Below are 17,568 nucleotides of genomic sequence, written 5' to 3'. Positions count from 1 at the left end.
GGAGCTGCTTGGACAAGCTGGGGAGACGGGAAAAAAGAAAACTTCACATGGCCCGTACGGGGATCGAACCCGCGACCTTGGCGTTATTAGCACCACGCTCTAACCAACTGAGCTAACCGGCCACTCGACGGCGGTTGTCGCCTCTACGATAGATAAGGGCATGTTCGCCCTACTACGCCACAGTGAGAACAACAGCCGGGACGAGGAACCTCCTCGCCCCCAGGAGCGCCGCAGCCGGGCCCGCGCAAGCGGGAACACACGCTAAACTCTTCAGCCAAACCACAAAGCAGCCTGCGCTCCTCCTGTGGAGATGCAGCGCCTGGGAGGTAATAACAATAACACGCGATCATGGGGCAACTAATACTTCTCCACGTTTTCTAGGATACGATTCCAGTTTCATTTAATTAAAATATCTGAACTGTTTTTTAAAAAAAGCATTTACTCTTCTGAAGTTTAACGCACTGGTAGCTTGCACGGACAAACGATTTTCCTAGTATTTTGATACTTACAACATAACTTTTCTGCTCACCTTTGAAGTCTACGTTAAAACACACGATGTTTTGGCAAACACCGAGGGGGTGAGGACAATGGGGCGGGAGGCGACGACACACCGCTCCAAAATGCAGCGGTTTTTTGTGGAGGCTGGTTCACTACAGGTCGGACTGTGGTCTCCGAGCTCCTCTCCAGTCTGCTCCCCCCATCCCATCCCGGCACATCCCCGCATCGCAATGGCGCGCGGGATCCGCCAGGGATCAGCCCATCACCGGGGATGAACCTGAGCGACAGGCGCTGCTCCGGCCACAGCAGCCAGGGCCCGCCGCTGGATTTATGGAGCACTAATCCGACGGTCCCAGGGCTGCCCTCCTTAAACCCCTCGCTGTCCCCGGGAATTCTGCCCCGTGTTGTCCCGAACGCGGCTCAATTCACGCACAACGCAGCGACAATTCACATACCGAGGCGAGGGTTTTCTAGGCTTTTTTATTCCAGTTTGCGCGAAGTAGGGGACTGGGTAGTAACCCACAAACTTCTAGCTCACTGATCATCAAAACTTTACGCTATTATACATTTTAACAAACAAAGGCATCGGCATTCACTCTTTACAAATTACACAGCTTTTCTATTAATGAGTACTCAAACCCTTATTTGCTAGTTAAATCTCTCGCTTCTCGTGCTAATTAGTCGACAGGCGCATTCCTTCCTTCCATTTGAGTCTGGGGTCCGTTTTGGGTACGTGGTCAATGGGTTGCGACCTCGCACTACCGGAATTACCTTTCCCCCAGTTACTGCTCATCCTGGTGGCTCTCGTCCAGACGGCCGGCTCACTTTGGGATTGCCTCCCCTTTCCCTTAAAACAACAGACTAAGCCAAGCACCAACGTTCCCAAACGCGCCTCACCTGGCGGGCACGGGCGGGGCAAGGGGTGTACTGCGCGTGCGCGCCCCCGGCGTGCCGTGTGCAGCGGGCCGGGGCGCGGGGCTGGCGCGTGCGCGGTTGCCGGGGCGACGGGAACACAACATGGCGGCCTGAGGGGTAACGCTGGCAGCGGGGCCGGGGCGGGAGCGGCTGCTCGCCCGCCCGGCCTGGGACCTGCGGGACGGCGCGGGATGCGCAGTAAGGGGGCGCGAGGGAAAGCCGCGGGCCCTTCCTGAGGGGTGGCGGGGGCCTGGCGCCTCTGGGGGGGCCGGTGGTCACCGAGGGGGCCGCAGCCCCCGGGAGCACCCGCGCTGAGGGGGCCGTAGGTGTTCCTGTGGCCCCCGGGAACGCCGTCCCACAGCCCGTGGGCAGCTCCTGGATCTCACTTGCCAACGCTGGTCCCTCTGCGTCCCATGACAGGGTGCGAATAGATCTTTGTCCCACTGCTGTGGAGCATCGCTCTATCTGTCTGCTGGTCTCTCCAAGTGCTTTCTCGGGAATTGCTAAGTGTTCCTTGTTCTACGTGTCTTTCCTTCCAACTCTTAGCATCCTTTTTCACATCATCCTGTGTCACACTTTGCACATCTGGCGTGTCTCTGAGTGCAATAATTATGTGCCATGGCCTTGTGGCTTTGACTGAAGCTCAATTTCGTGCAGCTTTTTAAACTTCTTTGGATGCTTCTCCCTTCTCAGGTGCATCAGTGTCATACTTAAACATCATGGCTTTTTCTTCCTCAGCATCTTGGCATCTTTGTAACAAAGTGTCTGCTTTAGATTTTTATAACATGCTGTTTTGACTGTTGTAGTGCTGTCTTTTCTGTCATTTTCTGTTGGATTTTTTAATTCCAAATGATGATTAATCTTCTATGCTCTCTAGTTACAGTGGTGTTGTCTTTGAATTCCATCACTTGCCCATAATGTTAATTTAGACTGTTCCTTATTTCCTAGGTTCTGTAGCCTCTTCCACATGAAACTGTTATTTTGTTGAATGATTCATGGCCACTTTTTTGGTGTTAGAGGAGTTCACATTGCTACGACTTGTTCTTCCTAACCTTTATTTCCCTTTCCACTAACGATTCCAAGCCTGAGCATCTGTGTGTGCTGAAACAGAAGGGAGGGAAGGGAGAGGTTAGATAATATGTTACAGATGGCATGAAAGAACTGCTAACCAGTGATTAGGTCTCCTTCATTCAATGTTCTGTGCAAGTGTAATTAAAACACTTCCTTTGATTTCATCCCAGAAACCTTCAGTCTTAAAATTTTTAACCTTTCTGTCCATCTTCATCTCTGAGTACCATAAATTCAGGTAATCTAACTGGTAATAAGTTTTGTTTTGTAGCTGTACTAAGTTTCATAGCTTACAATTGCTGGGCTGTGACCTGGCTGTTCTTGTTCAGGGTGTGTTTGAAGTCTGTTGTTTTGGTGGGGTTTTGTTGCTGCCTGGTCACTCTCAAAGGGTCAGGATGGTGCTGAAGTGGATTTTTAGGAATCTCCAGAAACCTTGGCTTGTGGATGCAAAATCAAATTTTGTAATAAATTGTTAGTCTAAATTTTATTTCATCTTATTCCATATAAACTCCTATGCTCTTATTCTTACAATGCCTGATTTTCTTTCAGCTGCTGATTGTTCAGAGCTTACATGTTGATTTTATGCTTCAAAGAGATATGTCAAATAACACTATCTTCATTCCTTATTCTGCACGTTGTTCAATTAATTGAAAGTATTCAGGTCTTTGCTGTCATTCTTTTCACTGGGTGGCTCTCTCTTAAGTTGAAGGCTCAGTTGTTTGTTATGTGTGGAGTGTTTGTCTACAGAGCACTCTGCTGTAAAAAATTTTTGTAACAAGCTTTATATGCTTACATGAAAAACACCTTCAGTGCTGTAAGAATATTTTAAAGTGTGTAAAGGATTAGCTCTTCTTGCACTATTAGAATTCTTCAATTTAAAAGAGATCAAATTGTTTTGAGCCCTCTTCTGTCATCTGGACTTCTCTTGTAGGAGTAAAATACATGTATAGAAGAAAATACAAACAAACTCAAATTATATAAACATATACTATGTGACTTCTTTATATATATATATATATATATATATTTTGTGTCTGCCTTGGGTATTTTTTTGTCACAGGAGTGGCTCTGACATTATATGATCAAGTATAGTCATTGTGTTTCTAACTGGTTGGAGTATAAGTTGCTACCAAAAAAATCCATTGACAATTTCTCTTTGGAATTCTGTAAGAGTGGGGTTTAAATATTCTGAATTTATGATCTCCATCTTATATTTAGCAATTTAGATAGGAAATGAAAACTTACAGTGAGGGTGGAAAACACGGTGCAATGTGTGATTTCTGCTGACAAGGTGTGTTATTTCCTCAGTCCAGTTATCAAATAACAACCACAGGAATTAAACAGTCCCATGGTGCCCTCTCTGTTTCAGAGTCTCTGTTAGAAATTGCCTCCTTTACCCATAATGATTTTCAAATTCTGTTTCTGCTTTTAAAATAGTTCTGCATGTACATTGTGTAAAGTGTATTAAAAGGTGTGAGTGATTTTAAACTACGCTGCATTTTCTAATTTTTCAAATTTAGGTGGCCTAATTAGTTAGTTTATGATGCAGCAGGATGGACAGTGACCAGAAAACCAAAGCAGCAGATGATAAAAATGAGAAGAGCAACCAATAATTTCACAGAAGTGCTGCTACTGTATTGGAGAAAGAGGGAAGGTTTACAAAGGGAAAGTTTCTACTAAATTAAAATATAAGCATTTGGCTCATAAGGGAACGAAACACCTTTTTGTTGTTTCGTTGCAGTTTTTTTTTTTTTAACAGGGAGTAAGTGTGAAAGCTGAAGAGGAGAAAAGAGATGAAGACAACACAAATTGATTGTTAGTTGGAAGACAGTGTTAGAATGCCCTTGCCTAAGTAACTTTTCCCTCTGAAAAATGTCTTGGCAGGCTTTCTCTACTGTGAGGCTGTGTTTATGCTTGTAAATTAAACATATCTGGAAATCTTGGACACAAAGAGCAACTGGCACGAAATGGCCCCCATCTCTACTAGCAAATTCTCTTATCTTCCAAAACAAAGCAGTAGGACAGAAACTGCTCGAGAACTGACCTTAGAAGGAGTCCTCACTCCAGGCAAGGAAGGTGCCTCACAGAGTGTTGGTTCTCACAGGACAAATCCCTGCCAGGGACTGTTGTCACAGTAAGTAATACAGGCAGCTACACTGAATGTACTGCTGTCGACAGAGCTTGAGACTCCCACAGTTATTCTGACACCCATAAAGGGCTGAATGTGATAAAAGAAGTTTCCTGCCCTGCCTCCCTCAAAATGACTAGGTTTGGATCTTCCTTGAATAATAAGACCATGTCAAAAGCAACAGCAGCATAAAGCTAACCAGAATTAGGTTTTGCTCAGATGAAATTACTGAAAAAGTTATCAAGGATAGAATCTATAGATGCTAAAAATAAAAGGAAATAGGAGGATGAAGTGGGTGAAGGTAACCAGGCACTGGGATTGGTAAGGAACAGTTAATCACAAAGCTGAAGGAGAATAAAGGAGGAAAGAAAAGAAATGTCAATTCTGATAGAAATTAGAAAACTGAAAAATTAATATAAATAAAGCTTTCTTCATAACTCTTATCTTACATGCTTCATCTTTTAAACTTCTGCAGAATTAGAATTGACTGAGTTTTCACATCCTTGTGTTTGGAGCACTTCATTGTCAAAGGCAAACATTATTTTAGTGCAAAGCTCATACCTGAATTTAATATGGGAATAAAGCTTTAAAGTCAGAAACTGCTTTGCTTAAAAAAAAAAAAAAATGCAAAATCAAAACCAAACAACACCCTCCTCCCCCCCCCCCCCCCGAAAAAATCATCATGGCTGGGCTTCGTGAACAAAGATTTGGGAGGGGCTCTACCTACGTTTGTTGCAAGCGCGTTGGTGGCTGAAAAGGCCAATATGAGATAGTCATGACCCCTGTGTTAGAATAATGATTCCATGATACACTTGCTTTCCAAAATAATTTTATGTTTTCAGTACAGCATAAATAAAGGTTTGGAGATTTTGGAGGGTTTTTTTGTGAGAGAAGCAAAGAATAAATTCAGATATGAGCTGCTAATGTGCTGCAGCAGAAAAAAGGTGGGAAGGGCTGCCTGCAGAGGAATCATGTCTCTGAGCAAGAAGGTGGTAGTTCACTGTCTAAGGATTACTGTATTTTACTTTCAGGAAAATAGATTTCTGTAATACGGGCAGCAAAACTTCATTTACTGTTTTTCATTATATTTTCTCTCACATAACTTATGTGTTCACAAAAAAACCCCACCTTTTATTTAAGTTTTCCATTAGTCAGCATTTAACAAATCAGTGAAGAATTGTTATACAGTCATTATAACAATTTCAAACATACTGAAACAGTGTATTTTTGTTTTTAGGATACCAGTTGGTAAGATAGGAGAGGGAGCATTTTCTGATGTCCTGCAGACACTGAGTCTTAGGAATGGAAAGTACTATGCATGTAAACACATGAAGCAACATTTTGAAAGGTATGCATGATTAATCATAGAAATTCTCTGAAAATCTTACTTAAATTTGGTGAGGAAATACAGAATTAAGACTAAGTGAAGTTTTTTGAATGCCATGGTTTAAAAAGGTTTGCATGTGGTACAGAAAGGGAACTCTGCTGCTGATTAGGCAGGGCCTTCCCATTTGGCACTGGGGGGTTATTTCCTTGAGTGCTCCAGCTGATGTCAACCACTGCATTAAATGCTGCCTGGCCACTGGTTCAAGGGTAAAATAAGATGAATGTGGACTAAACAGTTGATTTCTGCCTTGCCAAATGCACTGAATGGACTTGTCCTGTTTTTCTTTTAACCGTAAATAATAATCGGAGGAGGAAATGTGTCAGTCCTCTCCCTGGAGAATGCTTTTTTCAGGCTTATTTAAATACTGTTATAATGAAGGTATTTATCCTTAGTCCATGTGTAGCATTAGTTCTACATCATATTTGCATTTATATTTAATTACATCCATCAGCTAGACATTATATGGTCACAAAACAGGTGCTTTTTTATCAGTTACGAAAATAGAGGAGAGGGCTGGGTGTAGACATAGACCTGACATTCTCCTCCAAGTATGTAAGTGCCAACCAGTGCCTCTTGGGTTATTGACTTTGTATTCTCAGTTAAATATAGTGAGTTCCTAGTGAAATCACTGGGAATGACTCATTTGTACAAAGTTAAATGGGACATTTTGCTCTTAGGTGAGATTTCACAATGTAACTCAGAGCTTCAAAGATTGTATGTTAAAAAAAAGAAGAGGACTCAAATATCTTCAAGTAATGTGGCTTCTGATTCTCTGTTGTGTTGTTAGAGATCTGTTGGTCCATTTATATGTTTCCTACAACTGACAGAATTGTCCAATTTATGATCAAAACAGTATTTAAACCATCTCCTTAACTTTATCAAGGGCAGATGTGTACAACTTAGTGGTAGGGCTCAACAAGCAGACTCTTTCATGTAGCTATCTAAAACATCTTTTAGGCCTTTAGCCCTTTGATAAATTGACTGACAGATTCTTTTGATGAAGTGAACTCTTTCAGCAAAGATAACAGTGTTTTAAGCTGAACCTGCCCATAAAAGGTATTTCTCCTCACTTCAAAGTGGAAAATTTTGTTTTGGTGTTTCGCTTTAAGTCTGACTGTGCAAAGGCAAATGTGTCCTGCTCTGATCCATTCAACAGTGTGCAAAGCTCTTTATTTCCTGCATCCTCCACAGTGCTTCTGTAGCATGTTTTTTTTGTTTGTTTATTAAAGTCCAGGAGGGTAAAAAAATAATTACACAGTAGTTGAATAATGTCTGTTTTTCATGTAAGAGGTTAATTTTAAATGTTACATTTGGCAAGGCATCATGCTGAGCAATGTTTGGAATGTATGCTGCAGCAGCACAGAGGAAACAATATCATACATACTATTATGCAACACAAAATTCCTGCCAGGTAGCTCCTTGGCGTGGTAACTGGTGTTGGAGCACAATACATGACTACATTTCTTGTTTGGGTAAGTCCAGCTACTCCAGGCTGCAAGAAGGATTAAAGCCATTTATTAATTACTGATTTGCTCAGTAAAGAAACAGCAGGCAAACCATTTGTCAGGTCCTGCATTTGAAAGTTCAGTGACAGACTAGAGTGGAGTAGGTTCTGACAGTCTCGTGGCAAGGAACCAAGACAATTATAATCCAGTCCCTGACTCCAAGTCAGTCTTTTCAATTCAACTTCAGTATGAAACAAGGGAATAATCTGAGAGAAATACAAGCAGTAAGGAGGCCAAGTCCACATCCTACTATCTTTATGCTTACATGAAGTTGTTTTGTAAGTATGATGCATTCGTTTCTTTCTTCCTTATTCCTTTATTTGAACAATATCCAGTAACTTTTGGGTCTAGAGACAACCTGTAGACACTTAACCAGCTTTTTATTTCAACAGAAAAGAAAAACCAATACATTTCTCAAATTCTGAAGTCTACATCCCTGCCTTTGTTAAGAAAGTGTGGTGTAGTTCTCACTTTCTCTGTCTCTTTTGCAGCAGACAAAAAATATTTTAACATCAGTATTAAAATTACAGACTAAATATATGTTAAGCATAGTTAAATTTCATCTCATAATATGTACTACTTGGCGATGATTTCAACCCATGTTCCATATCCAGTTTAGTGTTTTCACTGCACATCATGGCTACTGGGACAGTGTGTTGGTTAGGCACACTCAGAGCTTATCTGCTGGAATAGGCTCTGGTACTTCAAGGATCTTGGTTTGACTTGTCAGTTTGAACTAGGGATCGAGGCAAACTATTTGGCAGTGTCATTCACAGGTAACTTTACAGAAACCCCTTTGCAAGTAGTAAAAGTTTAGATCTCAGAATGAGACAGCAGCTGAGCTGTGCATTTGGAAAGAGATCAGCCAGTGATGAAGTTGGGTTCCTTATGCTCATCAAGCACTTCAGTGTCTTCTGGGGACATGTTCTGTCTCACAGAGTGATCACGTTTTATGACAGCATTTACTCTCCATTGCTTTGCAACAGCAGACATAGCCTTCATTATTCAAATACTTGACACAAAACTTGTCAACTGCTCTAAAATATGTTATATTGCCCTTCAGGCTGTTATATTCCTCTGCTCAAGGCTCGGGTGCTACACTGTTAATGACAGGCCTGTTTCCTACAAACACATGGGAAGCTGGTAATGGTGTCAGCAGCTTGGCTTTCTGGAATTCTCAGTCTCAGCTGCCGTGTTGTTACCCAAGTGTAACCCAGCTGGCCAGCTCACAGAGCTCCTGCTCTCTGTCTGAGCTGAACTGCAGATTGTACCCCACCTTTTACTGCCTGGGTTAACACAGCATTGCAGGGCAGATGTGCTGTAATGCAATTATCTTACAGGGAAAACTGAAGACCTAAAGCTGTCTGCCTCTGCAGGGCAGTGAAATGGAAAATAAAGTGTCAGATATATTATATCATGATTATACTTAAAATTGCTGTTGTCAGCAAAACAGTGATTCCAGTCAGATACTCATTTCCATGCAATAGAACACTACTGGTGATCTAACTAGAAAGTATCTTCACATATTGGCTGTAATGGCTTTCCTGCCTTTTATTGTAAAACTGTATCAGTTAATTTACTGGAAATTTCTTGTTCCTGAACAGGGTGATATGCCCAGAAGACATCTTTCTTGAGTAAATCAGTTAACTTCTGCAGTGGACACTACAAATAGTATAAACTAAAACTATGATACCTCAGACTTAAGTTTAAAAACTTCTATGAGACAGGATCAATTAAAAATGAAAATGTCCATTTTAATACCGGTTAAACTAAGTACTTTTTTCTATGCTGTGTACAAATCAACATGTAAGTTTTATTTCTAGGTTAAAGTCTCCTTACTTGTTTCTGCAGTGATAAAAACACTGGCTATGTGAATTTATGGACATGGCTATTTATGAGCTGATAAAAGGTATGTAGCATATGCTTAAGAAGCACACAAATTCTCCTTGTGTAGATCACAAAGTGGAATTAATTATGTTTCACTTGGTTGTTCACTGTTACAGATTATAAAACTCACAGGGAAATGTTGTGCTGTACTGCTTTTCCCTTTAGCTCTTGTCAGTGGAATATACCCACTTGTTTAAGGCATGAATGCAGGTTTCTCATCAGGTCCATGGCCATCTATTCTACAGTCAAACAACCTTGATTGCAAAAGAGAAAATAATTGCTTTATGTAACAAAAAATAAAACTTTACCACGTTCTTGTGGGTCTCTTCCAACTTTGCATATTCTGTGATTCTGTGATTTGTTAGGGCAGGACTTGCAGTGAGGTAATAAGAAAATTATTCCCATTTGTTTCAAAACTATTGAACCAATGAATAACAATTTTCAGTTTTTATATCTAGTAAAAATGCCTTTTACCAAGTTTTCTTTATAAAATAACATTGTTCCCTGAAACCACCATTATTTAAAAATTCTGGAGCTGTTTGTGGAAGCATGTCAGAGACCACAAAGCTTAAGGAAGAGTTCCTACAAAAAAGTTTAGAACAAAATCTGATTTAAAACCAAATCTTGTATAAACACTAACGGAGAAAGTTACAGCAAATGAAGGGGCTGTAATTCATTATCAAATGCTACAATTCATTATCAAAAGAGGATTTTTTTAAATGAATAATTAAGAATTTTTAATGTCTTAACAATTGGGAGATTATTTTAAATAACTGAGCACACAACTGTCATTCAGTGTAACAGAACAAAGACTTGCTCCTGAACATGACATTCGTGACACTGAGCATTCAGGTCTCTAACAAAAAGAGTAACTCTCTTTCTGACCTACATAAGAATGTGAGATTAGAATACAGTTGTTTGCTGATGACTGAAGGAGACATTAGTGTTTGCTGGTTTTAATTAGACATTTTGTTTTTACAGGATAGATTTGTTATCCTGAGAAGTCAGAGTAATTGCATATTTATTAAAAACAATCCTGCATCTTCTCCTTCCAGAAAAGATACTGTACTTCATTTATGAAAAATCAGAATGTTTAAGATTGTTCTTTAACTGCCTTTTTTTTTTTTTTTAACAACAGAGCACTTGCATTCATTTGGTTACATTTCTCAGTGTTTCTCTCCTTTTCATGTGAAAAAGCCTGCTATATCAAGCATTGTATTCAGATGAAAATTAGAATCATAGTTTCAGTATGTTCTGGTTTTGTTTTGTTTTTTTTTTAAATACAGTTTTTATCAAAGTCAGGTTTTCCATAAGAAGATTATCTTCCTACCACTTAGTTTTAATAACCTCCATTTCTATGGCACGGCGAATCAGTTAAAAATGAAATCTATGTTCAATAGTAATCTGAAATGCTGCAGTTAGGGGTTATCTGAACATTAATCTGGGTCTACCTGAATTTCTTTATATCCTGGTTTTGTGTTTCCTGGACTGTGTTTCCCATGATACAGTGTCTTTTTTTCATGTTGTATGAGGTGGTAGCACATGGGGTGGAGCTTGTCAAATCATGGAATAAAACAGGAAAACGAACAACAGATTCCTATGGAGATTATAATAAATACCCAAAAAAGTATTTTGATATTCTGAAGTATGCAAGCATTTAATCTGTCTCAGGTATAGTGCATTTTTAAGAAATTAATTTTGGAGTTTAAGAGTAAATTTTCATTTACTGCAATTTCCTATGGGGCAGAAATAGTTTTTTATCCATTTTCTCCCCAAACAACTTTAGTTGTGGCTTGTTGCAAAGTCAAGAAATGTAACAACAATAAATACAGCAAAGGGTCCAGGTACGTAATTAATCTGGAAAAATAATCTTATTTCTGAGCCAGAAATCTTATTTCTCAGCCTTACTGACTGAGGATCTTTACAAAACAATGGCAAGTAGAAGGAGCTCCTTTGGAATTTTCAGCAGTGTGATTTGAAGGAGTGCATTACTAATTTGTAGAACAATTAAATTGTTCGTTAGTGATGCTCTGTCACAAAACCATTTGCAGAGGGTACAAAAGTAGTTACATTTCAGAGGAATTGTAGTCTTTGCTAAGTTTCTACAGTAACACAAATGCCTGTCATTTCCTGACTGCTCTGCCTTACAAAATCAGGTTTAATGTAGGTGCAGAACAATTTAAAAAATCTTTACATTAGAAAGATTTAGAGGCAAGCATGGTTTGTACAATATTTTGTAATGAAGAAAAGCTTGAAGCAGGAGTTGACTGAAAATGAATTTTTAATTTAAGAAGGTGTATGGAGACACTTGTGTAATTAGGAGAACAGGTCACTGTAATGCTACTAATGTGGAAAGTTGATACTTTTGGTTTTTTCCTTAATAAACCAAGAGATCCATGTTACTTCAATCAAGACAAAGCTATTGGTCTTTACATGAAGTCATAATTCTCTTGCTGTTAATTTACAGTGGAATCACAAGTCATTTGATAACTGAAGAAGAGTCTTGCCCTTTGTTTAAAACAATCAAGAGCAGTTTGGTCATTTAAAGCAACATAAAAAAAGTATGTCTCAGAGAGAGGTGTGGGGGATGCCTCAAGTGAAATGACAGAAGACTCAAGTGCCACTACCTTAGGATTCACTTCACCATTACTGCCAAATAGGGTTTCTCTAATGATAAATTTGGAAGCAGAGGAGCATCTGCTCCAGATTCTACTAGTGAACTGTAATGAAAAAGCAATTGAGCATGACTTCTTTTTATGAAGGCCTGATTTCTTAAATACTAATAATAATCCCAATTGATTTGAGTAGCAGCATTTTATAAAATCTTTTCTATTATAAATGACAAAAATCCTGACGTTTAAAGCATCATTTATCTCCACGGGGGCACTACCACTACAATTCCCAATGTAAGTGGTACTGTGTTCCAAGTGCTTTGTGATCTAATCCTGCTCAGTGGATTATGTGGCTGCCTGGAGGAGCCCTGTAATCAGTTGGGAACACAAGTCTCGCTGGCTGCTAGGACTGGTGGCCTCAATGAGTTACTGTCCTGATAATCTCCCTCCTCCTCCCCAGCCAATTACTCATACTACTGTCATCAGGCAGATCAGTACCTGCTTTGTTTTTCAAAAATGTGATCATTTCTGCCTCCCTTGATGGCATTGCAGTGTTACATAAAGGCATTACAGCAAGATTAAAAGGCCTTTGGAGCCTATAAAAGAAAAAAGCTGAGCAGTTACTGAATGGCTCTGAAAAATAGATAAATTTTATAACTGTAATTATTACCTAACAGCAACAGCAAGCTAAACTACACGGGTTAACCTTTAATTTGCAATTCAAATGTGAATCACAGTCATTTAAGCACTGCAGTAACTTGAGGTGATTGATATGAATCTTGAACCTTAAGGACAATTGCTTTGTGTAGAGGAAATTAGATGTTCAGAAGTGAAATATTGCAGTTCTGTTGGAACTTGGGGGAACAGATACTGCAATAAATACATGCAGTAAAAACTAAGGCAGCTTACAGACTCTTGAATTGACAGTTGTTAGCTGAGCTATTCTGGTGCACACTGAAATCTAAATTATGTCTGAAGTTGAGTGGAAGATGGATTACAAAGCTAGCTATAAATGACAGAAATAGTATAATCGAAAAAGGTGATAGCAGTGCATCTGTGGAAGCTGAAGAGTAGAGTATTTGTATTCTGTTCTTTACTAAAAAGGACTTACACAACTTGAAATTTTATTCTAGGAAGGAGAAAGCCATTGCCTGAAAAAAAATTAAGAACAACGTGTACCAGTTATGCAAATCTCGAATGCACACATAGGTAAGAGACCTGGTTCAGCAACAACTTTACAGCACATGTAGCATATATTTAGTTCAGGGTATTTCTAAGCAGAGACATAGAACTGTCTGGGGCAGCAGCAGACACCTGCAGGGAGAGAAGAGGCCATTGCCCAGATGCATCTTTGCTTGCAGCAGAGCCCTGGAAGGCATCAGGCAGCCCAAGCTGCTGCCAGCATCCCAAAGGAGCTCCAGGACCTGTGGCAGGAAGCCCTCCTGAGAGGGGGTGGCCCTTGCAATCCTCAGGTAGTCCTAGTGGGAGCAGAAGCAGAAAGCCTGGCATCCCCTTCCGGGACTTGCCTGTTCTCCATTCCAATACCTGTTGCTGCTGTCTCACCACAGTGGCAAAACTAATTTTTTTACTATGCTGTTGATAAGTTTGAAAAAAATGTTAATTTCTCTAAGTATTTTTTTTTACAAATAACTGGAAGCACTGATAATGTTTGTCTTTTTACTGAATTCTTCTCTCTTATGTGTTTATATTAGTACAGAAATAGGATATTTCAGAGAGATGTGAAATCAGAAAAAATAATAAAGGTAATTAATTTCATGTGAGGATATTTAACTCTGAGAAGGTAATGTTTCTTTATGAATAAAGGTGCAGTTTTAAAAAAAATATATATACAGTTACCTCTAATACTGTATTCCTGATCTTGGGGAATGAACCAGCAAGCTTGTTACTAGCTGAAACCTGAAATAACTCAGGTGTATTACAGCCTGCATGTATTCCCTCCAATCTAAAAACCTGTTCTTATCCTCTATTAATATATATTTTCCTTTGTGTTAACCTAGATACAAGTAGCAGGGCTCAGTTCTGCAGTTCTTTCTTTCTACATTCAATTCCTACATTTAGAGGAAGTTACACAAAAGCGAGAAGACATTGGCTTTCAAAAGATTTCTTCATTGGAATAATTTCTCCTGACGGTTTCAGAAGGTTATTCTGCTAAAAGTTTGAAAAGCAAGGCTTTTTAAATTCAGTTTATACAACTTTATTTTCTGGAGGTAAATTTTTCTTTTAAGTCACAGAAGTGTACAGGAGAAGCCAAAGCCACCTATTATATCACTGCTAAACAGAAGAACTCTAATAACTTAATCTAGATGTCCTATTTAGCAGCCTTCCCTTCAGTAATAGTCCATATGCTCTTCAATTAACTCTTAGGTCTTTCCTTTAATGATGTACAGAACGGTATAGGCACATACTGTGGGACAGAGATTACCTTCAAGCCTGGAGCTACTTGCTATTTAAAAGGTATTTACTTGCTATTTACTGCTATGATACCCCTGGTATTTTGGAAAGTTTCTTCTTAAAGTAATCTGTCATTTCTTTTATGATGACTTCACACATTTAAGGAAAATACTTGATTGAATATTTCGCTGTTTGTAGTTTGTTGAAATTCATTACTTGTTTTTGCAGCAGAATACCTTGAAGTTGGGAGATTTTGGATCCTGTAGGGTATCTGTTCTCAGCAGGCACATATGGGCTGTGCCTCCCCACGCTGGTACCGAACACCTGAATGTTTCCTTGCAAATGGCCACTAAAGTTACAAAATGGGTATGTGCAGTGCTGGCTGTGTTTTCTGTGAAATCACAAGGTACAGTGTTCAGTGGAAGGCTTTTCTTATTGTTATTCAAGATAATCAAAAGTAAATAAATTAAGGGCACGTGGTAATATGATCTTCGTTTCCATGGATTTGTGGAAGCTTCTTCTGTGCTTAATCTGCAGGGTTCATGAGGCAGTAATCCGGTCTGGCCTGGCATTCTCTTCACCCTACGGCAGGTTAGTAATAAAAGCAGTTGCATATTCAAGAGAACATAGTACAACCAACATTACAACCATTTTATTTACAAAAAAAATAACATTTTTGAACATTTTTCCCCCCAATGACTTCATATTTAGTAAAATTTTACTTTTTCTGCTTTTCTCTGTATATAGTATGGCTCATTTCCTCTCATGAGCATCACTAACTATTCTCAGTGTAGTTAATACACTTGGTGATGAAATATTTCCCTCTTTTTTGACTTACTAATAGTTTTTGCAAAACCAGAGGAGATTAGAGAATACACTCCCTCTGATTTATGACTTTGATTTCTAGTATAGTGCATTTAAGACCCTGGTGCTGTTTAAGACCTCGTGTGCTGGGATATTTTGAAATCGGATTCTGATGAAGGAAGAGTTCAGGAAAACCCAGATTAAACTCCTTTAAGCTTTTTGGTGATGATGAAACTATAACTCAAAAAATTTGTCACTAGTCTTCAAGAAAAAAGGAAAAATAACCACCATGAGTATTTCTCCAATATCTTTGTACCCTAGCAACAGCAGCAGTTCTTCTTTATTCTCCTCCCACACTGCTGTCTATGATATGCAACCAGGAGTGATAACATTTGCTTTGCTTCTTTCCTCCTCCTCCACATGGCAAGTGCAGCTGCTGCCATCACCATCACATTAAATGACAACCATTATGCTTTGCCTGCTAACTTGTAGAAACAGTTCTGCTTCGGCCAGAAAACTGTTAATAGAAAAATCCCAAATGTGGCAGAACTCTTGCAAGTAATTGGGACCAAAAGCCTTAAAAATGCCACGTTGTTTCATTTCAGTCTGAATCAGGTGGGCTTTGAAGTTTGGCAAGAAAATTACACACTGCAAACTCTCTGAGTTTTCTTAGGGCAAAAAAAACGCCTTAAAAATATTTCCTTGTAATTTTAGCTTAATGTAAAAAATTTCACTTCTTGCAACTACTGCACATTTTCAGAGACCTTACAGGTGTGCTCAGAGAGAAATGAGGGATGTTTATTGGAAACTGCCAAATTAAAGAGATAGTCTTGCCAAGCTAGAGGATGTTATGGACAGGATTGTTTCGTTTTCAGTGTATCATGCAGTTGTTGCTGTTCAGTGTTTGCATAAGCCTTTATGCTTTACACAGCATTGTGTAAGAACTTTTAGTCTTTTATTCAGCCACGCTGATCTTTCAAATCTTAGTTTCCCTCTTTCTGTTCCTTCTAAATCATGATTCCTGGATTGCACTTTTTCATGGCTTGCACAGTTGTTCTTCACTATGTTACAGTTTTACATTCAAAGACACATTTTTTTGTTCACACAAGCTACTCCCAGCTGCTTGTCCTGATACAGCTGCACAACATGAATCAGATCTTTTCTCTCCTTCCTCAACTCAAAGCTTTATGAAGACATTCAGAGTAGTGTGCAGCCAGCTGTCTGATTGAATTTGCAAACAGTTAAAAAGAAGTTTACCCTGTCTACAAAGAGGGCCGAATGATTTGCTTTCAAGAGTCATATCGTGCTGCTGAAGTGTTTCTTAAATTATAAGCCCAAGGAAAAAAGTAACATGTACAGGAAATGAATGGTAGTGGACCTGACTAAAGTCAGATTGCTCTGTTATGATAACAGTGTTTTCAAGGATTCTATACAAGTTTTATATTAACTGAGGATCAAGCTCAGGAATGCAGTTCAAATTACCATCTTTCCAGTATTCCTGCTTGCAAAGAACCTGTTTGTTAGGAATAGAGTGTGATAAATATGTGCATACATAGCAAGAGGGACTGCTTGACTTGCTGTCTTAAAATGAGGAAACCCCATTGTCTTCTGGGATCTGCCACTTTACTAGAAGCAAACAAAATCCCAGATCCATTGTCCTTCACCAAGAGGGATGTTCTCTTTACATATTTTACCCAAACCAGTGAGGAGAGTTTACAGCTACAAGTTTCTGTTTAAAAACCCAAACTACTCTTTCCATCCAAACCTGCAGTTGTGTTGCTCTGCTTCTCACGTTATCCATCAGTTGTTGGTAGGTATTATTAAACTGTCCACAGATGAGTAATTCCAATGTGTTATCTTCTTTGGAAATGATTTATTTTTTTTTTAATCAAAGTGGCAGCTCTAAACTAAACTAGTTTAACTGTGTCTTCTCTAGTGCTAATACCATCTCTTACCTTGCAGTTTTCTTGGACCTGATGAGCTGGACCAAATTTCAAAAATCCACATTATAGGCACTCTTGCTAAAACAACTCTCAAGAAGTTCAAGCAGTAAGTATGCACTCCCACAGTTATTAATCTCACTGTTTAAATATCTACAACAGAACTGTACAGCCCTGTGCAAATTCTGCTCCAGGAACCACCACAAACACTTCATTCTGTGCTGACCCAAGAGCAGCGTCTTCTATCCCTACCCAGAGACAGTCAGACCAGAGAAAATCTGAGCCTATGTCAGTCTTATTTGGCCTTTTATTTCCATAGTATCTTTAAGGCCAATGATTTAACATTTTAGGAAAGAAAACATCTTTTTCCTAAGTACTACTTACTTGTCCCTAATAAATGATTACCTAAATC

The 17,568-nt window shown here is 39.3% G+C and overlaps 1 non-coding gene across 1 annotated transcript; it reads right to left on the bottom strand.

Annotated features, from left to right (window-relative positions):
* Window positions 1-48: 48 nt before the first annotated feature.
* On the bottom strand, window positions 49-122 carry TRNAI-AAU (transfer RNA isoleucine (anticodon AAU)). The gene has a single exon. It is a non-coding gene; the product is annotated as a tRNA-Ile (tRNA).
* Window positions 123-17,568: the final 17,446 nt, after the last annotated feature.

Source organism: Pseudopipra pipra, chromosome 6, assembly GCF_036250125.1.
Source record: "Pseudopipra pipra isolate bDixPip1 chromosome 6, bDixPip1.hap1, whole genome shotgun sequence".
Lineage (NCBI taxonomy): Eukaryota > Metazoa > Chordata > Aves > Passeriformes > Pipridae > Pseudopipra > Pseudopipra pipra.
This window is presented reverse-complemented; position numbering and strand designations above follow the sequence as displayed.